The sequence below is a fragment of the Macaca mulatta genome, chromosome 16 (assembly GCF_049350105.2).
Source record: "Macaca mulatta isolate MMU2019108-1 chromosome 16, T2T-MMU8v2.0, whole genome shotgun sequence".
Classification (NCBI taxonomy): Eukaryota; Metazoa; Chordata; class Mammalia; order Primates; family Cercopithecidae; genus Macaca; species Macaca mulatta.
In genome coordinates, this window is record NC_133421.1 from 19275728 (window position 1) to 19298462 (window position 22735).

The window sequence follows — 22735 nt, forward strand, 5'->3', positions numbered from 1 at the left end:
GGCGCTGAGGAAGGAAGATGAATACCCATAGTCTGGATGCCTCAGGAGGAGGCTGCATGGAGGTGCAGCCACAGGCCTGCAGGCGGGGCCATCTTCCTGGAGCCCATGTCCAGTGAAGGGTCCGCAGTGGGGGTCGAGGGGGCTTAGGCTCGGATTCTGCCCTGTTTGAGCCTGAAGCTGCACTGACCTCAGCTGGTGGCCTGTTGCAGTCAAGTAGGGAAGGATGGACAGACACACAGATGGCAGGGAAATCTACAGACAGAAGAGATCAAAGGTCCTTCAGATCAGAGGCAGGCAGAAGACGCGTCAGTCTTGGCCCAACACCAGCATTCCTGTGCAGACCCCAGACCAGGGCAGAGACTGAGATGTGCTCCCTCCCGTCCCCTTCCCCTGGTGGGGAGGTGGCCACCGAGGCAAGCCTTCTGCGGTCCCTCCAGCCAGAACCTGCATGGGTCAGGGTGGGTGGGCCAGATCAGCCTCCATCCTGCAATCAGGGGAGTGGGGACAGTGAGGGGAACAAAAACTATTTGAAAATGTTCCAAAAATGTAAGAGAACTTGGATCTCTATACTCCCGATGCTCCCCACCCCCATCAGCTAAAATATCAAGCTCTTTGCTTTCAAAGAAAAGCATTTTCTCGAGTGTTTAGCTCTCAGTTCCACATGGTAGCCCCAGCTTGCTCAGGAAGTGCTTGGCATTAGAGGGTTTTGATGGGGAGAAAAGGGAACAGGGCTGTAGTTGTTGAAGGACCATGCCAGCCCCACACGGGCAGGGATGTCTCTTCTGTTCCCTGCTGTCCCACAGTGCCCTGGACAACGCCTGGAACATGGTGGGTTCCATAAATGTATACCAAAAGAGGTATTTGTGGGCAGTTGGTCTGGGAGACAAAACTGGACCCATGGGGGCAAGAGGGCTGGCAGCTGCAGACCTGGATCAACATGCTCATGAAAAGGGGATATTAAGGCTGGGAAACTGGGAAGGTAACTGGGGTACATGACCCCCTGCTGACTCGGAGAGGGCACAGCTCCTGGTACAGTCATTAAAAATGGGGCCTCTTCAGCAGTTTTCTAAGCTACCACATTGGCACGAAGTGCATGAATGTGTTCGGGCAGGCACAGTGGAGGCTGAGGAGGGGCAGGGTTCCTTCCTGAGGCATTTGCTCTCCCACCAGCCCCACTAGCATGAATGGCAGATCCCAGCAGCCGTAACCATCCTTCTTACAAGTTGCTCAGGCAAAATACGTCAGTGAATCCTGCTAACCCTGCCTTCAAAATAAATCCAAAATCTGACCCCTTCTCTTCGGCCCCACCCTGGCCAGGCTTCATCATTACCCACCTGGACTAGTGCAGGATGCAGGCTTCTCTGCTCCTACCCTCATATCTGCTCTCTTCACAGGGAGAAACTGACCACCCAAGGGAGAGCATGTCCCACCCCTGCTCAAAACACTGCAGAAGCGCCTCATCTCATTCAGTCTAAGAGCCAAAGTCCCTGCAGTGGTGTGTGTGCAAGCCCCTGTAGGTGTGGCCCCCTGTCCCCTCTCTGCCCCCATCTCTTTCCGCTCATTCCCCTCAAGCCACACTAGCCTCTTGGCCATTCCTTGAAAATCCCAGCCTGGCTGCTGTCTCAGGGCCTTTGCACTTGTTCTTCCTTCTGCCTGCACAGCTTTGCCCCCAGACAGCTGCATGCCTCACTACCTTCGTCTGTCAAGTGTGTTCTCAAATGCTCTTAAGTATGAGCTCTGACCACTCAGTGTAGAAAAACAGCTCCTGCAGATGCTCCCAGTCCCCTTCCTTGGCTTTATTTATTTTTCCATAGCATGCTTCACCTAAGGTAACATACTACACTATTTACGTATTCATTCTGTTTCTTGTCTGTCAAGACTAGAACGAAAGCTTTGTCTCATTCCTAGAATGGAACCTGGCGTCTAGTAGGTGCTTAGTTAATATGTACCAAGCCAATGCATGCATAGTTCTGCCACCTTCAAGTTACGTGACTGGGGGCAAGTGCATTTCCTGGACCTCAGTGATCCAGTCTCTGAAATGAGGCTGACTGACGGGGTGGGGGGGAGATACATAGAGATTTGAAGTTGCCGCCCCACTACTCAATAAACATATGTGGAATAGATGTTAAAACCTGGCCCACATCTGACCTCAGGCCTGCAGGCTTCCAGCGTGGGGCTTACCAGACCAGGGCTAAGCTTGAATGCGACTTCTGGGTTGTAGTGTACCAGCCTAGCCTGGTGGGCCTCCCTCTCCCTTGTATCCACCTGGGTGTCCCTGGTGGCATGTCAGCAAGCCTTGTCCTTGGCTGGCTCCATTGCCTGCATTCCCTAGGACCCTGCTTAGAGTCCCCAGCCCTCTACCCACCCTGCCTCTCTGGTCAACAGCTCCTGTTTATTATTTAGCTCTGGAATGGCGTCTGGACACACATTTGCATGAAAGCAGCTATTGAGATAGTGCTTGGCAAACAAAAGGGCTGACCTCTCCAGACCTAGGTTCTCCAGAACACAGTCACACCTCACCAGGAAGGACTGGGCCCTTTAAACCTGTGAGCACGACTACCAACCCAGCGAGGGAGGATCCCAATTCCCTTGGGGCAGACTCTTGGTGAAAGGTGAAGTCAGAACCTAGGGAGCAGGAAGCCTGCCAGCCAGGCAGCCGCCTCTGCTGGTGTTCCAGCAACATTTGAGTGCTGGGTGCTGGCACCATGATCCCATGGAATCCTGCCAGTAGGGTCTGATGGAGTAAGCAAGACTTTGGGGTTCATGCACACTTAGGTTTGAATTGTGAGGTTGCTACTCCATTCATTTGATCCATATTAAGCTGCTGCACTGCCACACGCCATGCACTATGCTTGGTGGAGGTGAGCAAGGAATCTTGAAATTGAGAGTCGGATGGGATCCAATTGTGTGGCTGTGGTCTTGACAAGTTCTTTGCAAGCTCTCAGCCTGGGTTTCTCCTCTAGGGGATGGTCAGATCCTGACCTTGGGGTACTGTCTTGTGACTCTCCATGATACCACTTGTGGAAGGGCCCTGGCCAGGTTGTGGTTTCCATCACCCTTTGGCAGATGTGAATGGCAGCCCTGCTGAATCACTACCCTTCTGTACCACTGCCCCAGGAGCTCCAGGGAGTCCCCAGGGAGCCAGGGAACAAGAGAAGCCCCTGGAACAAATGACAGGCTCTGCCCTTTTTTGAGACAAGCCACCCACCACCATCCCATCCCTCTACACCCATCCCCAGAATCTGGAATCCGTGAAGGCTACTCACTGAGCGACCTGGAATCTGTGAAGGGTACTCACTGAGCGACCTGGAATCTGTGAAGGTACTCACTGAGCGACCTGGAATCTGTGAAGGTACTCACTGAGCGACCTGGAATCTGTGAAGGGTACTCACTGAGCGACCTGGAATCTGTGAAGGTACTCACTGAGCGACCTGGAATCTGTGAAGGTACTCACTGAGCGACCTGGAATCTGTGAAGGGTACTCACTGAGCGACCTGGAATCTGTGAAGGTACTCACTGAGCGACCTGGAATCTGTGAAGGTACTCACTGAGCGACCTGGAATCTGTGAAGGTACTCACTGAGCGACCTGGAATCTGTGAAGGGTACTCACTGAGCGACCTGGAATCTGTGAAGGTACTCACTGAGCGACCTGGAATCTGTGAAGGGTACTCACTGAGCGACCTGGAATCTGTGAAGGTACTCACTGAGCGACCTGGAATCTGTGAAGGGTACTCACTGAGCGATGTCAGGTGAGTCTTAGGACGTGTCCTGGCCCTGATGTTCTTCATCTTCCACCTCCAGCCCCATTTTCTCCAGTGGAACTATTGGCTCAAAGAAGAGAAACCCTGGGCTTGGTCAGGCTTATGGGAGGAGGGCTTGGTTTAACCTCATTCTTTCATGCATTCACTAACTCATTCATTGAACAAGTGCTTATGGAATGTGTACCAGGAACCATTCCAAAGGAACAAACAGACAAAAATACCCACCAGATACATAAATATGTAAATTACATGGTATATTAGAAGGTGGGGAACAGCATTCCAGGCAGACGGATCAACAAGTGCAAAGGCCCTAAGGTGAGAGTGTGCCTGGTGAATTCAGGAATGGCAAGGGGCAACGTGGTGAGTGGGGCAACAGGCGGGACTGAGGGCAGGAGGTGGTGGGGGCCTGATTGTGTGGGCTGTCATCAGCACCTGGGGAACTCTCTCTTCCTCATCACTCAGAAACTGGGGAGGGGAGGGAAGACATTCCAGCCAGGTTGGTGATCCCCAGCGGGCATTTGGGCTTTTCCATTGCCACCTTAATGGTATACACAATGCACATCTCCTTGTTCATCCAGCAGCCTCAGGACTGAGTGACCCTGGTCCCCAAGACAGATACTGAAGACAGAGACGAAGCAGCCTGACATTTTAAATATGGGGAGCCCAGAGCAGGGCGGGGCTGCCCAGGACCTTAGGGATTCATTTCTGGTAGGGAGGCCTGCTACCAGGCTTCAGGGAATGCCAGAAAAAAGGTGCCCGAGGCCCATCTGGCAGGTAATGATGGGCAGGGTTGGGTGTAGGATGTATGGAGACTTTAGTATGGGCAAGGTGGGGGTTTAGTAGGTGGAGGGGGGAGATTGGGACATCACTGAGCAGCAAAACCCAAGTGTGACAGGTGGTCGGTATGCTCCTGCCAGAGCAGAGAGACCTGAGTAGGAAGAAGTGGAGGTGGAGGCCCAGGAGAATGAGACAGACAGACTCACTGGCCAGCGGGAGAAAGTGGTAGGACTAGCCAGGGCTGACACATCTGTGTGATCCCTGGTGCAGTAAATCCTGTAGATGGATGGACACGTGGATGGATAGAAAGGTGGGTGGATGCAGCGACGGATAGATGGATGAATGAATGAATGACTGCGAGGGCGGTGAGCGGCCGGGAGAGGGGCGGGCCAGCTGAGCGCTCAATCACAGCCCCAGGGCTCGGTGCCCGCCAGCTGCACTCAGAACCCCCCTCACCGCGGCCCTGCCTGGGGGTGCGTAATTACGTGCCCCCAGGGCTCTGGATCTGCTGCTGGGACTACAGAGAAGAGGGGCCTGAGCCACCGCCGCCAGGCTCCACGCGCCGGCCTCGAGCGCACTCCCTTCGGCCGCCGGGGAACCTAGAGGCGCGGTTTGGCCCTAAGGTCCCCGGTCCCGCTCTTCTTTGTCTCGGCCTAGTTCTCGGCTGTCTCCGGGCCGCGACCCACCTCTCCGGGCGGTCCTTGCCGCGTGCTTCTGTGCTGCCCCCGATCATCGAGTCAGTTCTCACTGCGTTCCCGGCCCGTAGGCATCTCCCCCAGCTGGGGAGGGTCCCCCAAACCCTGTGCCTCTAGGACCGCGGGGCCGGCAAGTGGCAGGATCTCCAAGCTGCGTCTCTGATGCGGCGAGGGGAGGTGCGCGATGAAGGCCCCCCTCTTCTCCGCCTTCTCTCTACGCCCCACCGCTACTACACGTCGCGCTGCGCCGCGACCCCGGCGCTGCCTGTTCGCGCCTTAAGCGGCTCTTCTGCCGCGGTGCGATCCCCGACGCCAGCAGGACTAACCCCCACCCGCCAGGCTTCAGACCCCACGCAGATCCAACCACACACACGACCGCCTGCAGATACCACAGCCCTTTTCGTTAACCCAAAGCCCCGCACAGGCGCACTGCCCCTACATGTGCAGCCCCACACACCCACAAGCCCACTCGCAAACAGACCCACACGGCCACACAACTGTCCTCCGGACACTCAGCCCCACGCAGGCACAATCCCATACACACACAACCGCACACAGGCGCAATCCCACCCACGCAGTACCTCACGGAGTCGCACAACCCCCCTATAAACAATCGCACAGACACACAACCCCACGCAGCGCCGCATCATTCAGTCCCGCCGAGACCCAGAAACACATTCACAAGCTTGTATCCAGACCCCCCTCCCTCCAAGCCCCGTGACATTCACTCGTAGGACAGACCAGAAATATACAGCCACACTGATACACGGACCTAAACGCACAGCCAAGACCTCACCCGCAGGCTCGTAAGTCACTAGAAAAATATTAAAGCGTTCCCTCCCTCCCCTCCTCTCTTTGACACACACACGCCCGCGCGCGCGCGCACTCTCACACTCACACCCCCCCCCCGTCCCTAAGCGCCTCGGAGCCTCGCAGCCGGTGACCCCGAGGCCCCGTGGTGAGAGCCAAGGGAGCGTCTCCCCGGCGCCCCCTCCTCCTGCTCCCTTCCAGAGCTCATCACTCGTCCCCCCGCCCGCCGCCTCCTTCCCTGCCCCCTCCTCCTCCTCCCTTCCCCCGCGTCTGGGGCGCGGGCTGCGCGCAGCCAAGCCCCCTCGTCGCGCGCCCCTCCCCGCGCGCGCCCCGCGCCAGCACCGCGCTTACCGAGTGGATGCGGCCACGGGGCCGTCTCTAATTACCTCCTGTCCCCCGGCGGCCTGTGAATAATGGCTACTGAGGGCGCTCGCAGGGGCTGCTAAGAAGGAAACGCGGGGTGCGAGAGGCGCGGCGCGCACGGGAGCGCGAGGGAGAGGAGCGAGCCTGGGGCCGCTGCGAGCGGCTGGCGAGAGAAAGGAATCGTGCGAGCGCTCACATTTGTTTCTCCCAAGGATCTCATCTGGTCACCGCGTTCTGGAAGAGGCGAGAGGGAGAGCGTGAGCGAGAGGAGGAGAGAGACGGCGGGGGAAAGGGAGACGGCTAGACGCGCAGCGCCGGCGCCCGGGAGACCCAGGAGGAGCCCGCAGGTATTGTTGGCGGCGGAGCTTTGTGTCTTCGGCGGGCCGCTGTGGGCGCCAGGACTCCCCGAGCCCCCGGCCCACCGCCGCGCGCAGACCTGCCCCGAGCCCGGGGCTGCAGGCTGGGGTCGCCGCCCGCCGCGGACACCCCTCCCGCTGCGCCGGGATCTTGGCTGGAGTTGCGGATTTGCCTGTCTGGGGGTTTTCCACGCTGGTTGAGGGAATCGGTCTCAGGAGAAGGAATTTTTCTTCCTTTTTTTTTTTTTCTTTTCTTTTTTTTTTTTTTTTGGCCGCTTTTGGCCGCAGTTTGGTTGTGCTGGGGATTCCCCCCTCCCCTTTCCTCCACAAAGCATTGGTGAGCGGTCTTGGCGACTGTGGTATTGGCGGAAGGCATGGGGCTGAGATGGCGGGGCTGGTGGCCGCGGATGGGGAGGCGAGAGATGCCAGAGAAGGAAGGAGTTCTGTTCAAGTTCTCAATCTGCGCCCCGAAGCTGGTCGGACCGGGGAGGGCGATCCGCGCGCCCGATCCTGCTCCGGGCAACCGGTGGGAAACTTCCCGGGAGCGCGGCCTCCCTGGGGACTCAGCGCCCCTGACGCCTCCAGGCGCTTCCTCGGCCGCTGCGGCCCCTCCTCGCCGCCCGCCAGAGCTTAAGGTCGCGCTCTCCCCACCCCCGCCTTCCTCCCTTCCCCGGCGGCTTCCGGATATGGACAGCGCTGCAGGAGCGGCTTCAAACACTTCCCCTGGAGACCCCTCCCCACTCCCCGCACGAGAGCCTGCCCAGTGGTCCCCCCCGCCCTGCGCCCCAGTCTCACGCGCGGTCGAGTGGCCAGGCTGACAATGAAATCTCGCACCTCTGCCGTGGGGGAGTGGGGTGGGGAGGAGGTCCCTCCTGGGGCTGCTGACCCTGGGCCTTGGGCAGGGGGAGGGGGCTCCCGGGGGAGGGGCTTGTTTGGGTTAGAGATGTCGACTTGGGATGGCGCCGGGGCAGGGAGGGGGGTTGGGGGGTGTGCGCGGCGAAGGTGAGAGGCTTGGGTTCGCGGCCGGGGGTCGTGGATGGCAGCCCCTCTTGGGCTTGGCGATTGGCTGGTGACTTTAGGCACGTCGAGGGCCCCTCCAACCTCAGCCTCCTCCCCTCCGGTACAATGCGGTCTGAAAGAGGTGATCCCGAGGGTGCTGTGCTTGTGTGACGAAGTGTTTGTCTCCTGCGATCCTCAGCAGACGCTGCTCCGATGACCCGGAGATCCGGACGCCTCGCCCCCTCCCTCAGGGCCGGGAGGAGGGGAGGATGAAGGGGGAGGAGAGTGGTGGGAACTTCTCCTTTCCCACTGCGGCCATGGGAAGGAAATGCTAGCCCAGAAAATTTCTGGGGACCGCAGTCCTGAGGCAGGGACTCAGTCCAAGGGGGGACCACCGGGTCAGAGGCTTCCTGGCACTCAAAAGCCCCCAGATTCTTTTGCTCCATCGGGGGATGCAGAGGAAGGGGAGACGTGGAAGAGCGAAGGGCTAGCTGGACTGGCATTGAGGAGTGGAGAGCCCGTGGAAATCAGCCTTAATTGGATTCCCAGGCAAGCAGCCAGGCGATCAAGGTGCCCCCTCCCCTTTTTCTTCCTGGGTTGGAGAGCCAGGTCCAGAGACACCCAGGCAGGTGAAGGCAATTCCTCTCCCTACTTAAAATGAGGATTCCTGGGGGAGAGGGGAGGCACCTTTTGAGAGGGAGGGGGGCGGCTAGACTGTTTTCAGGCTGTTCTGTCTCTTGGTCCAGGAATAGAGAGAGTTAACCCTCCCCCAGAAATCTGTCAGCCCCCACACAGCAGGAAAACATTGTTGGACCCTCTGACTTGCTAACAGCATGACACCGGCTGACTGGAGCTAGCAGATTCTAGACTCTGGACTCCCCCTTCAAAGCCCGACAGGACCCAGCTGGGTGGTGCCTTGTTCAGGGACCTTGTGGGAGGCGGAAATCAGAGCCCAGAGAGGGTCAGGCAGCAAGGCAGTGGCCTTTTGGCCCGGAGGGAAGAGGGGTTACAAGCCAGGGCCATCGGGGAACTGGAAGGGAAGTCACCATGGGTCTGGGGTAGAGGGAAGGGAGAGGCCCTTCTACCCTTGGCCCAGGCTCCTGAGCAAGCCTTTGCCCTGCTCCCCACCCCCACCCTTCCCGCCCACCCACTCAGCTGCAGGCCTGGCCATTAAGGGTGGGTGTCTGACCCATAGGTTGGACCTGGAGACCCTAGCAGCTGAGGGAGGCCTGGGTGAGGCTCTGGGAGACAGGACTGAAACCAGCAGGGATTCAATGCTGCTCATGCCCCGTGGCACAACCCCCTTATTTGTAGGGCTGCCTTCCCTTCCCCAGACCTCGAGTTTCCATTTTCAAAAACCTTTTTCTTCTGTCTTCCTTGGAGCCCCCAGGGCCTGGCACACAGCAGACGCTCACCGTGTCCTGTGTTTGTCCAGCCAAACACCGGAGTGAATGAATCAGTGATGAATGAATGAAAAGGGAAAGTTTCTCAATTGGAAGCATCTAGCCTTTGTGTATTTTTTTAAATCTTTTTGAAATATATATTGTAAAATAGCACTCAGAGAAATGCTGGGGAAAAAAAAGAGAAAAATAAGGTTATTGACAGTCTTAGCGGGCTCTGACAATGTTAGTATTTTGATGTAGTTCTTCCCAGTCCTTTTCGACTCGGTGGTTGGTTTGTTTTTTAAAGACTTTGTCGTCATTCTCTATATTCAGATGTATATCCTGCTTTCTTTGCCGGCATAATGTGAGCCTTTTCCTGTTTTGTAACCAGTGCTTCATAAACACCATGGTTAATGTCTTCAGGCTTTTCCAATCAAGTGGATGTACCATAATTTACTTAATATTCCCCTTTTGTCCAACATTCTGGATGTTCCTGATGAATGATGTAGTGGATATATTTTGTATAGAGAGCTTTTCTTGATATTTCAAATGATTTGCTCAAAATGCCGCTGCTGATGCTGAAGGCTCCGATTGCCTGCAGTGGGAGAAACGGCTTCTCTAGTTTTCTCTGGATAAGTGGGACACTATTTTTCCTTCCCCACAATCTAGAATCTTCCACCAGAGCCGAAAAGAGCCTTGGCAATGAATCACCTATCTGACCTCCCTCCTTTGACAGAAGAGGAAGCCAGAGCCCAGAGAGGGGAAGCAAGTCCCAAGGTCACACAGCAGTTGCTGGGCTCTGCAGCAGTGAAGACCCAGCTACTGATTTGCCATGTTGGTTTTCGCATCTGAAAAGATTCCTGAGGTCTTTAAGGCTGCCCATTTCACAGATGGGGGGACTGAGACCCCAAGCTTACCCCTGGTGCCGCCAGCTGGAGCCCCAGACAGGCTTCTCGGCCCTCCTAGGCCACCCCCAACTGGGTATGTTCACAGGATTTGGTGGCCACAGGCTCCTTGTTGCTCGCCCCACCTACCCACCACAGTGCCCCTTCCTCTTTGCCATCCCATTCTCCAGACAAAAAACTGAGGATCCAAAGCAGATGCAGTGAAGGGGTGGGACTGTAGGTGTCTGGGGACCCTAGTGGTTGCGTCCCTGCCCCATTCCTCAGTTTACTTGTCATAGACCTAACCTTGGATCTGTTCAGGAGCAGAGGCAGGTGTTGGCACAGATATGTGGTATGAAGGAGTGATGTGGGGGATGGGGTATACCTTAAAATCTCTGGCCTGAGATTCACCCCAGGAGACCCCCTGGGGAGAAGAGAAGGAGAGAGAAAGTGAGAGAGAAGAAAGAGTGTAAGCAGAGGCAGTAGGAGAGAAAGCAAGGGATTAGAAAAGCGGGAAGGGAGTTGGAAGGAAGAAAATGGGGGGAGGATAAAGAAGGAAAAGAAAAAAAGATGTAAGTGAAATGAAGAAAAAAGAGAGAAAGCCCCCTCACCTTGAAGGCCTCATGGGGCACCCAGGGAAGTGGCTGGGTGGCATCACTCCCAGTGCGGGTGTCAGGCTGGCCATCCGGGTGGGCTGTGCAGGGCCCAGTGGAACAGCTATTTGGGGGCCAGAGGTGGGAAGGTCTGGCCGGTGGGTGTCAAGAAGGCAAGGCCTGGAGGTGGTGGCTTCCCTATTTCACTAGGTCCCTCATGGGGCAGGTGGTAGGACACCCCAGGGGAGGGGCTTTAGGGGTGCTTGTGGGGGACAGGGTAATTGTGGCTCTGACTCCCCATCAGAGGACAGGGACTTTCTTCCCCCTCCCCTGCAGTACACCAACCATCCAGGTTGAGAGAAACCTGCCGTGAGTGTGAGCATTTGGACATTTCTGTGGTGTATCTCTGTGCTTGGATGCGCCCCCAGGGACATGTGCATCTGTGTGTGCACGTCTGTGTGTGTGGTGTGCCTGTGGGTGCCTCTGTTTTTGTGGTGTGTTTGTGTATGTGTGCACATCTGTGATCCTGTTTGTGCATTTCTTAAGGGGTTTGTGTGCCTTCCAGCTTGGGCATGTGTTGTGCATGCGTGCCTCTGTGTGTGTGTCCCCTCTGTGGTGTCAGTCTCTGATCCCATTTGTGCATTTCTGGGGGGAGGGGAGGGTGCCCCCGAGCTCGGTCGTGTGTGTGTGCGTGCGCGTGCATGTGTGTGCATGTCTGTGTGTGAGCACACTGTTTTCCTCCTAATGGCCCCAGGAGGGATCCAGGCATCAGGCTTTTGTGCTGCTTCAAGGTTGTGGCTGGGTGGGTGAAGCGGGGTGGGGGAAGGCCTTCGACAGGGAGGGGTGGGGTTGAGGGAGGCAAAAGAAAATCTTAAAAGACCGTCTTCCCTCTGGTCTCCAAGGAGATCAGCCTGTGAAATGATCCGCACGTTAATTAAAAACGATTATATCCTGATTGAGCCATTCCTGCTCACATCCCCCAGCCAGGGAAAGGAAGAGGCTGAGAGCAGAGGATGCAAAATGGGGTAGGGTCCAATGGCAGGGTACAGCCAGGTGGAGCCGCAGCCCACGGCGGGGAGCACAGGCTGGGGGAGTCAAGTGAGAAGGTGTTTAGGGGCACGTGCCCAAGTCTGATTGGAGCTTCTCCTTTTAATTTTAGGGACTCTCTTCTGGTGGTGGTCTCTGAGATCCCAGGAGTGGGTGGCAGCCACCCAGCCCCATGGATCTCCACTCATATGCCAGGCACTGAGCTTGTTGTTTGCACAGATCCTGCAAGTCAGCGCTTGTGGTTCCAGTTTTACAAAGAAGTGATGTGCTTGAGGTCGTGCAGCCAGGAGTTAGAAACCCCAGATTGAACCCAGTCCTCTGACCCCAAGGCCCAGATGCCCTTCATAGCTCCTAGCTGCCCCCAGATTCCCTCCATGAGCCCCTACCTCTGCAGGACCCCTGGGAAACTGGGGCCCACAATGACAAGACCTTCTCCATGGCACCCCTGAGGTGGTTCCTTTCTGGGTCCGAGCAGCACAGGGCTGGGAGGCTGTGATGTCCATTCACGTGGGGAGCTGGGTGACTCACTAGCCTGGAGCAGCCCTGGGCTGACTCAGGTCACCTTTGCCAACCTGGGCAAGGCCTGCCTCTCCCCACCTCGCTCCTCGCCCACACTGGCTCATGGTTTCACGGCAGACCAGCCACAGGTGCCCCGTGAGGCTCAAGACACTGTATCCACACTGCTGGGTACCTGTGCCACGCCTTTTCTGGAAGGAGTCTGGGCCTAGTCACGCCGGGCCTTGTCTGGTTATCTGTCTGCTGTAAGCCCTGTAAGGACTACGGTGGTAGAAAGGAGTAGTAATAACAATAAACCAGGCGACCCTCCACCTCCACCCCAGCATCAGGTGTTGCGGGGTTCACAAGCGTGACAGATCTCAGCCCTTGTGGGACCTGCCTGCTGCCATACCTCTGCCAACTCCCACCCACCCATGTGCCTCCTGTATGTTTCCTGAGCCCAGCTTCTCTGAGAGGAGGAGACCCACTGTGGCTTGGCCACACCCAGAAGCAAGTGACATCGCTGGCCATGAGAGGGGGCTTTTTCTGCTTCTTTGAGCCTCAGTTTCCCCTTTGTATAATGGGGATCATAGCTTTTTCCGGAGAGGACTGACAAGAGAGTAAGGAAAACCAGGTCAAGTTTGTTCAAGTGCCTGGCAGCCCTGGAACGCACACAGGGACTCATTTGTGCATTTGTGCACCTGTCCGTCCGTTCAGGGCACTTGTGTGTTGCCATAGCAGGGGCCTTGGGTTTGCTGGCTTCTGGGGAGGGACACACACTGTCACATTTCAGTGCTTTCTAGGAGACAGTCTGGGGCTCAGGTGACTGTCATCTCCACATGAGCCTCTAGGGGGCAAAGATGCTCATTGGACCCACCTGAAGCTATGTTATCAAAGGTAGAGTGGGAGAAGGGAGAGAGATTTCTGCTGGGGTAGGTCCTAGTGAGATTTGCCGAACCTGGTCCCATATCTTAGCAGGAGCCAGAAACAGTATCATGAGGGATCAGAGGGGCGGGCAGAACAGGAAGTCAGCATCCACCTGTTCCCTAAGGCAGAACTGGGAGAGAGGCAGGCAGATGTTCACTCATTCCACAAAAAACCCTTTGCACTGAAGCGGGCAGAGAGACCCTGCCTGTGCTGGGTCATCCCTGCAAGATGCCACCTTTCAGGAGCAGTTTTTGTGATGTTGGTATCTGCCTTCCTGCTAAATATCCCTTTCCTGCCCTTCCCAGGGCTTGAAATGCTTCCGTTAGTCACTGCCGAGGTCAGAGCATGGAAGGCCCTGCTTAAAATGCAAACGTGTTACTTGGAGGAGTGATCAGAAGATGAACTCATGTTTGCATAATGCAGGGGCCACCCACCCCTAGGCCCCGCAGGGCCAGACAGGCAGCGCTGATGAGGATGTGGTGGCTGCCTGGCCCTCACGAGGCGCAGTAGCTCAGCTCTGCCAGGGCAGCCATGGGGATGCAGCCCGCGGCGCCTGTTGCCCACTGTCTCAGGACCAGGATTCAGATGTTGACATGATACTTCCTGGTCTGTATGTGTCGTCACCTAATTCAGCAGCGCCCCTACGACGAGATTCAGACCCGGGGCCACTAGTGCAGCCTCCTGGCTTCATTGCTGCTGCCCAGTGGTCACTATGACCATCCTGTAATACAAGTGGGGCAGGGATGGCAAAGCTGGGGCTCCCAGAGGGGAGCTCCCCTGCCCAAGTCTAGGCCAGTGAGGCCCTGCCAGGGCTGGGGTGTCATATGAGGTGCTGTCACCAGACTGGGGGACCGAGGCACAGGATGAGACTTTGTTGACCCAGGAGGGTAGGCTGGAGCAGACCTTTCCAAGGGCGGCACGGGGCAGAGAGAGAAGCTTCGCCAGTGCCACTCTGCTGTGGGTGTCCCAGCCACAGGGGCCTTACTCTGGGCTCACTCGCAGTCTGGGACCTTGGGCCAGAGCCCCTGAGTGGCTGAGAGAGAGCCCTTTCTAGGCAGCAGGGCAGGCGATGCCCAAGGAAGCAAGCTCTGCAGGGCCCTGGGAACTGCCAGATGCCAGGCATGGTGCCAGCCTGGTGTGCTTCTCATACCCACCTAGCCCTTGGTAGCCCTCCTAAAGGTGAGGACGTGGGAGCAGAGGGGCCATACACACGGTGTTGGGATCAGCCTGAACCAGGTCAGCCTGACCCTGTGCTTGGGGCGCCCGGCGGCCAGGCCTGTCCTGCACATCTGATTCATGCCTCGTTTACAGGCTGTGTTTCATTCTCTTCAGTCCTTTCACAGGATCTGCTGATGGCCCCAAGGGTCTGGCCGAGGTGCCCTGGCCAAGGCACCCAAAGGGACAGGGGCTGGGTCTCCAAGAGCAAGCATTTTGCTGCAGAAGGAAGGATGTTGGCTGCAGGACAGAGCATGCCAGAGGCCCGGGGGTGTGGGTGGCAAGCAGGTGGGATTGGAGAGGCGGAGGCAGGGACTGAGGCCACAAAAGAGTCTGGGCCTTGACTGCTTGAAGAGTTTTATCTTGAAGGCAGTAGGAAAAGACGGGTGCTCTGGACAGAGAGCATGGCTGGAGCTAAGTCTCAGCAGTGGGAACACACAGGGACGATGAGGAGAGGCTCAAGAGGATCAGAAGAGGACCTGAGTGGGGCCTCAGTTTCCTCCCTGGGAACTCCTGAGTCCTCTGGGGTGTGGGCTGGATGAGAGCAGCCTCCCTCCTCCTGGAGCTGCTGTGCAGGCCTGGAACTCTGGTCTAGAGGGAAGCAGGGACCTGACCATCTCCCCAAGCTCTTGCCTAAGCCCAGAGCAGCTCAGCCTAGCCCTGCATCCCCTGTGAGCTGTGCACTGGGAGGGACTGTTCAGTCTCGGCTGGGGAAGTAGGTGATGGTCCTGGGGGACTGGTAATTAAAGCTCAGCAGATTATAATTCCCTGAAAGAAAGCTCAGCACGGAGAGGAACAGTGCCCAGAGCCTGTTCTCAGAGCCTGGTGCAGGCTGGAGGAGGATCGCTGGGGGAGGCAGTGGCGGGGGGAATAAGAATGATACCTGGAACTGTCGCGTTCAGAGCTTCTTCTCGGTGAGGCCTCCTAGGTGCCCAACCCTGGGCACTTTGCTGTTTCCAGTCTTCAGACCTTCCTTGCCAGTGAAAGATTCCTGCCATACCCATTTTACAGATGAAGAAGCTGAGGCTTGGAAAGGTCTGGCAACTGTGGTTCAAGGCCCATGGCTGGTAAGAAGTGAGCCTGCGGCCGAACCCTGGGCTATGTTGGGAGCGTTGGCCTCCTTACTGAGAAGAAGGCACTGCTTAACTCGGACAGAAGCTGTCTGGTGGCGGAGTCCCGGGCAGGCCACAGGCCTGAAGCAGGAACAGGTTGGAGCAGGGAAGATCTTCTTAGTACTCCTCAGGACGCTCCCCATGTTTGTGGCCTTCTGTCTGGGGGAGGGGAATGGGATCACGGGTCACAGTGTGGTGACTGGATCTGCCATTCACTTAGTCAGCTGCTGTGTGATGCCAGGCAGGTGACGTCCTTCCTTGGGCATCTCTATAAAGGGCTTGTGTTCTCCTGGGGTGTGCAGACTTCTTTAAGAATCTCTTCCTCCCTCATTCATCCTACAGGTCCCAACTGAGCCTGTTCTCACGCCAGGAGCTCCTGGCGCACTCCTCTCATCACCTGCCGGAGCTGGGCTCTGTTATCATCCCCATTTGACCAAGGCCCAGAGGCTACTGCTACCTGGCGGCCAGCCTTCTCCTCGCCAGTTAACCCTGCTTCGTGCAGTCCTGCTGCCCAGCTGTTGCTCCTGCCTGTCCCCTTGGCCCTGCCTGGAAGACCCTCACTCTCCCATGCCCTGTGCAGAGCCTGCTGCCTCCTCTGCCATCTCTTCCACAGAGAGGCCAGGGCTTGAGCACACAGGCCAGAGGTTGTCCTCTGGCAATGCCCCCAGGTGGGCGCTGTTTGGCCAACCCAGGGTTTTAACAATAACATTGGATTTCACATACAAATTCTACATTTTGCTTCCCTGAAAAAAAAAAATCAGGTCGGCATTGCAGGGCCACACACCCACAGGGCACTATCGGCAGAGCTGCCACGGGGCTGCCACCTTCTGAGTCACCTGGTTCCTTGCAGTGCCCACTCATGTGCCAGCTGGGCCCTGGCACTCTGGAGCTTGCCACACTGCTTAGACCTGGGTTCCTGCCCTGGCATCCTGGCTTTCCCTGATCTGAGGCAGATTATGTCTTTGAAGCTCATCTAGTAAATGTCAAAACTGAGAAACTGATTCCAAACTGGGTCTTGGTGTTTTCTGAGAATACTCCAGGCCAGAAAGAAAAAGAAAGGGTGCACCAGGTGCGGGGCACTGCGTGGGGAAAGATAAGGAGGTGTGAAGGGACGCAGAATGCTTGGGGAATAATACCGTGTTCTCCTTGCCTGTTAAGTACTTGGTTGGCAAAGCCTGAATACTAACACCAATCAGATTCTGCTTGTTCTATAAGATGATTCATTCATTCCAGGCATTCAGATGACCCTCACAGCATCCCTGATAGAGCACCATTGTGGGTGCTTTTATTCTCATTTTCAGCAGATGAGAACACTGGATCTCGGGGAAGTGACATGGCATGCCCCAGGTCCCAGTAAGGGCAGGACCCTGACAAGAACTCCGACTCCTGACTCCCAGTCCAGTGCTCGTTCTCTCTAAGACACTGAAAAAATTGGCTCTTCAGTGGGCTTCTTTCTCTGGTGCGTTTTTTAAAATGCTCCTTTAGTTAACATGCGGGAGGGATTTCCATGTTCTCGTATATAACCTTTTGCTGAAGTGACAATGTGCGATAAAAGGGTCCCAGGAGAGCCGGTGTAATTTGGGCTGTGAGGGACAGAGAATACCAATGCAGAAGCCTCTGCAGAAGGCCTGGCTGCTCCTGGGGGCTGGGGGACCCGGGGCCCCCTCACCACCCAATGCAAAGGTCTGGCCATCTTGGGCCCTGTGACCACGTGTACGTTCTGATTTGTCTTCCACTGCTGGGGTTTATTTTTCTCACATTTTTGGGTGAGGATCTTGGTTCCTAGAGGAGAGAGGTCTAGGCAGAGAGAAAATGAGCATCTGGGACACAGGGAGGGATTGAGGAGGATGCGTGAGGACAGACATTGAAGCCTTGTTTCTAGTCAAGCGCTGGCTAGTTGGGGGGTGTCACACAAAGGAGTCCACATAGAAGGCAAACTGAAGGGCATGTTCAAGTGCTGTTCACGCCTGCCTTTAGCCCCCAAGGACCAAAAAAGGGGCTTGACATAGCGAGACCCTCTCTCTACAATTTTTTTTTTTAATTTAGCCAGGCATGGTGGTGAGTACCTGTAGTCCCAGCTACTCCAGAAGCTGAGGTGGGAGGATCACCTGAGCCTGGGAGGTCAAGGCTGCCGTGAGCCAAGATTGTTCCACTGCACTCCAGCCTGGGTGACAGAGCGAGACCTTGTCTCAAAACAATAAAAAGTTGGGGGGATGTTAAGGAGGTTCCAGTTAATTGTGGCTGATTCTAAACTGGGAGGCTTAATAAATGGTAATTATCCTCCTGTGGGAGCAGACCAGAGCTAACCAAGCCCACCGGGAATGGGGTTCATGGAGACAGACCCCGTTTTCCCTCCCACCCACCTGAAGGCTCCAAGAATTTCCACTGCAGAGGTGTCAGGGACAGACCTGGTGCAGACCAGTGGGCCCATCACCTGCTTCCTTATGTGCAGTTCAGCGTGTTTAGGTGTATTACATGCCTGCCTGCGTGTCTGCGTGTGAGCTCCTTGGACACACACGGGGGCACGTATCTGTGCTTGCATGTTTGTACATCTAAGTGTGTGTGTATCTGCATGTTCTGACACCAGCTCGCCCTCCACAAAGCTATTTCCAGGCCCCGTTCCCCAGGAACAGCCGTCCCTCTTTCCTTTCCCACCTGACATGGGGCAGGGAGGAGAGAATCTGTTTGAAATCTCAACAGGAAATGGGCTTTGCACCTCCAGAGAGCAGGACTTGCTTGTGTGGACAGAGGTGACAGAAAGGTTTCCGTTCCATCCAAAGAGGAACTTTCTTTTGTTTTATTTTTATTATTTTTTTCTTTTTGAGACGGAGTCTTGCTTTTTCGCCCAGGCTAGAGTGCAGTGGCTGGAGCTCAGCTCACTGCAAGCTCCGCCTCCCGGGTTTACGCCATTCTCCTGCCTCAGCCTCCCGAGTAGCTGGTACTACAGGCGCCCGCCACCTCGACCGGCTAGTTTTTTTGTATTTTTTAGTAGAGATGGGGTTTCACTGTGTTAGCCAGGATGGTCTCGATCTCCTGACCTCGTGATCCACCCGTCTCAGCCTCCCAAAGTGCTGGGATTACAGGCTTGAGTCACCGCGCCCGGCCTTATTTTTTTATTTTATTTATTTATTTTTTTTGAGATGGAGTCTTGCTCTGTCGCCTAAGCTGGAGTGCAAAGGCATGATCTCAGCTCACTGCAACTCTGCCTCCCGGGTTCAAGCAATTGTCCTGCCTCAGCCTTCCGAGTAGCTGGGATTACAGGCGCCCACCACCACGCCCAGCAAATACTTTGTATTTTTAGTAGAGACAGGGTTTTACCATGTTGGTCAGGCTGGTCTTGAACTCCTGACCTCAGGTGATCCACCCCTCGGCCTCCCAAAGTGCTAGGATTACAGACATGAGCCACCATGCCCGGCTTTTTTTTTTTTTTTTTTTTTTTTTGAGACGGAGTTTCACTCTTGTTACCCAGGCTGGAGCGTGATCTGGGCTCACTGCAACCTCCGCCTCCTGGGTTCAAGTGATTCTCCTGCCTCAGCCCCCCAAGTAGCTGGGACTACAGGCATGCGCCACCATGCCCAGCTAATTTTTTGTGTGTTTTTATTAGAGTTGGGGTTTCACCATGTTGATCAGGCTGGTCTTGAACTCCTGACCTCAAGTGATTCACCCACCTCAGCCTCCCAAAGTGCTGGGATTACAGGTGTGAGCCACCATGCCCGGCCCAAAGAGGCACTTCCTGTCATTCAGAAGTGATCTAGAAGTGGCCTGGGATGCTCCAGGAGGTAGTGGGTGCCACATCTTAGGTGGGTAGGTATGCAAGCAGATGCCCAACCTGTGCCTTCCTCTCTTTTGTGGTCCCTTCTACGCGCAAAGTGCCTAGGGCTGTGTGTCTCTCGGCGGCAGTTCTGAGGTGGCCCTGTCTTGCCAACCCAGCCTGGTTGGAGGGACTGACAGGGCTTCTACCCCTAGGTGTCCTCTCAACTTGGCCCACGAGAGGCCTGAAGAATGTGGGGGACTGTGATTGTGTGTGTGGGTGTGTGATGTGTGACAGTGGACTTGTTTGTGTATCTGTGTTATGTGCGTGCATCTGTGTACACTGTGTGTACTTGTGCGGGTGGGGCTTCAAGGGTTGAGTGTGGGTTTGCATGTTGTGAGTGTGCATTGCATATGGCCCTGGAGGAGGGGGCACATTTCTGGGCTGTGTGGATATTGACTGTGAACTGTGAGTATGTGCACTTGGGCCAGTGGAGGTGTTTGTGGCTAGAACGTGTCTGGAGGGAGCTGTGCTGAGTCCTGGGAGGCTCTCAGTCATTCCAAACCCTGACCATTCATGCTCCCCCTCCCAGAGACCTTGGCACCTGCCAGCACTGCTCTTGACTTTGTCCTTGCTCTGGGATAAGAGCAGGCCCAGCAGATGGCCGACAGGTCCCAAGGAACAGAGGAACGGGTGGGGAGGAGGCCCAGTCGCTGCTTAGCTTCTCTGTAGGAGATCTAGAAGGAAGTGGGTCTTTGTGTTTCTGCAGCATCTGGACCAGATGGAGAGACCTTTCTGGAGATGCCATGCACACTTCCAGATACAAGCTGGAACATTTCCAGAAATGGAATGCTTTTAGAAATGAGACATGGTGTTTCTGGAGACAGGATGAGGACGTTTCTAGAGAACAGATGAAAAGCATTTCTGGAGGAGGGGCATTTCTGAAGATGAAATGAGAACATTTCTGGAGATGGGAGAGGGCATTTTTGAGGAGTAAAGATGAGGCTTTTCTGGATTCTGAGCATTGCTAGAGATGGGACATTTCTGGAAATGGAATCTTTCTAGAGAGAAACTAGAATACTTCTGGAAGTGGTGTGTTTTTGAAGATGATGCTGGAGTATTTCTGGAAATAAAATAGGGCACTTCTGAAGATGAGGTATTTTTGGAGCTGAAATGCAACATCTCTGGAGATGGGATGTGGCATTTCTGGAAGTGGAACATTCTTGGAGTTAGGGTGGAGCCTCTATAGACCACTGGCATTTCTGGAAATGGATTACATTTGAAGATGAGGGGGAATATTTCTGGAGATAAGATGGAGCATTTCTGGAAATGGAACATTCTGGAGCTAGGGAATTTCTGGGTTAAAATCAAGCATTTCTGGGGAGGAAACAGGTCATTCTCAGAGAAGGGACATTTTTGGATTGAGGATGGGACATTTCTAGGGAAGGAGTTTTCTGAAGATGAGGGTGTCACAGCTCAGCCTGGCTGTTTCAAGGCCACTTGAAGAGGCAATAGGGGAGGGTCTCAGGGGCCCAGAGACCCCACCTGTGGTCCTTGTTTTGCAGATGGCCCAGGGGAGGGTCTTGCCCAGACTCACTCCTGCTGAGCTGCAGAGGGGGTTTCTGAGGAGCCTTTCCAGAATGCAGCCTTTGCCACCCCCACCAACCCCTGGCCTGTGCTGGAATCCTACCAGAAGGAGGCCAGAGCTGCCCAGTCTTGCTCTTGGGGTCCCTACCTGCTTCTGGTGGGGTCTTGGCAGCCTCTAGGCTCACCACAGGGATAGGCAGTGACTGAATGGTTAAATTTAATTTAATTCAATTTTGTCAAGCCAGCTGAGGCTTGCTCCCCAGCCCCCTCTGCCAGCAGCCTGCACCTTTCCTCCATCCCCCCACCCCATATCCCCCTACCTTGGGGACACCTGAGGCTGGCCTCATTGCAGCAGACAGATGGAGGGGGGCTGCAAGGCTGAACATGGGCAAGGGTCCAGGGCCCTTCTTGGGCTCAGCCTGATTTCAGGGCGGGGGACCCCAGCCACCTCCTTCTACTCCAGAGAAGCAGATATTGAGGCCTGTCACCACTTGAGCAGGCCTGGAGCCCCAGAGTAATTATTTCTCTTCCTTAATTGAAATTTCAGCCTCAGTGATCCAGCCTCAGAAGTGTAAGGCAGGCACAGAGACCCTGCCCCTGGCGGGGGGAGGGGGCGCCCCCTGCCCTGGCTCCAGAAGGAGGGAGGCAGTGCCATCCCAAGGGGGCAGGTGGCTTCACATGCTGGTGGTGGGCGTGAGGTGGATGGCTGCTGCTCAAGGAGACAGGGTCGAGGGGTTCATGGGCTCAGGCCAGTATGGCAGCTGCCGTAGAAAGGTTGGGCCTCTCCCCCTGAGCCCTGACAGAGGAAGGTGAGGGGGTGATCTAGGCTAGGGTAGCATGAGGCAGTGAGTACCAGGAGACTACTGCCTCCTCCCATATCTGGCGGGCGCCGAGGGGTGGGCTGGGTGGGTGAGGGGCTGTGGTACGGGTGGGGTGGGCTGGCTGGCAGCAGGCCCAGTTCCTGGTTCAGTGCTGGGTGAGGCGGCTGGCCTGGCGGGGCGGGGTGGGGTGGGCTGGAGGGTGCAGCTGAGGAGCCTGTTTTCCCGGCTGCTGCGGTCAGGCTGGGAGGAGCCTCCGCCACCTGGGTGGTCCCTGCTGTCCCACACGGCCTTGGGCCTGGCCTGTCTGCCGGTGAAGGCGGGGGCAGAGGACTCCAGGGACCAGCAGGAAACTGGGAGAAGCCATGGACTTGAAATGAGCCTGGGGCCCACCCCTCCATGAGCTTCTCAAGGTGGCTCTGAGGTGCTGGGGTAAATGTAGCAACTGCCAGCTTGCAGCTGTGTGTGTCTGCACTCAGGCAACCCAGGCACCACGCAGGAAGCTGCTGTACTCACTGGACCCTGATGGCCTGTAGAGGGCCAGAGAGTCTACTTGTGGGCCCTTCTGGGTCTCAGTCTTCTCCATCTGGGAAATGGGTTGACTTGGTAGGCGTTTTCAGGCCTGCATTACCTTAGAAGGACTCAGTGCTACAAGCATGGGCTGTCCTCCCTGTTTTTATAAATACACGGGCCCCCAGCCTTACCCAGACAGGCCAGCATGCTGCCGGTAGTATCCTGGGGAAGGGCAGCAGCTGTCACCAGTGTTATTTCTGAGGTATGTTTTCCTGGCACTCAGGAAATTTCTGTCAGTGGGAACAGCCTGCCCAGGGCCTCCTCCACCCCTGGGGGAGACAAGTTGTATGACAAGGGAGACAGGCAATTTGAAGTGAAGAACGGGAGTGAGGCCGCCTCCTCTGTGCACATTGCTCACACACTGGGGCAGCCACACGCCCAGTAAAGGCTCTCTTGAAAACCGTGGAGATAGGAGCCAAGCTCTGCAAGGCTCTGTCACTAGCTCACCTGACCCCTGGCGTCTGGAAGCTCACAGCCTATTCTTGGTAGAGGTGTGGCTATGGCTGCCCTCCAAGGAAGGGAAGACAGAGATGGCTGGACAGGATGGGACAAGCCAGCCCCCAGGAGCTGGGGAAGCAAAGGTGGGTGC

General features: G+C 56.0%; 1 protein-coding gene across 1 annotated transcript in view; it reads left to right on the forward strand.

Annotated features, from left to right (window-relative positions):
• Positions 1-22735, forward strand: part of RAI1 (retinoic acid induced 1) — a 131421-nt gene that overhangs the window by 36768 nt on the left and 71918 nt on the right. The window contains exon 2 of the mRNA XM_001091010.5: positions 6620-6754. The gene's annotated coding sequence lies outside the window, so the exon portion shown is untranslated. The remainder of the gene's footprint in view (positions 1-6619; positions 6755-22735) is intronic.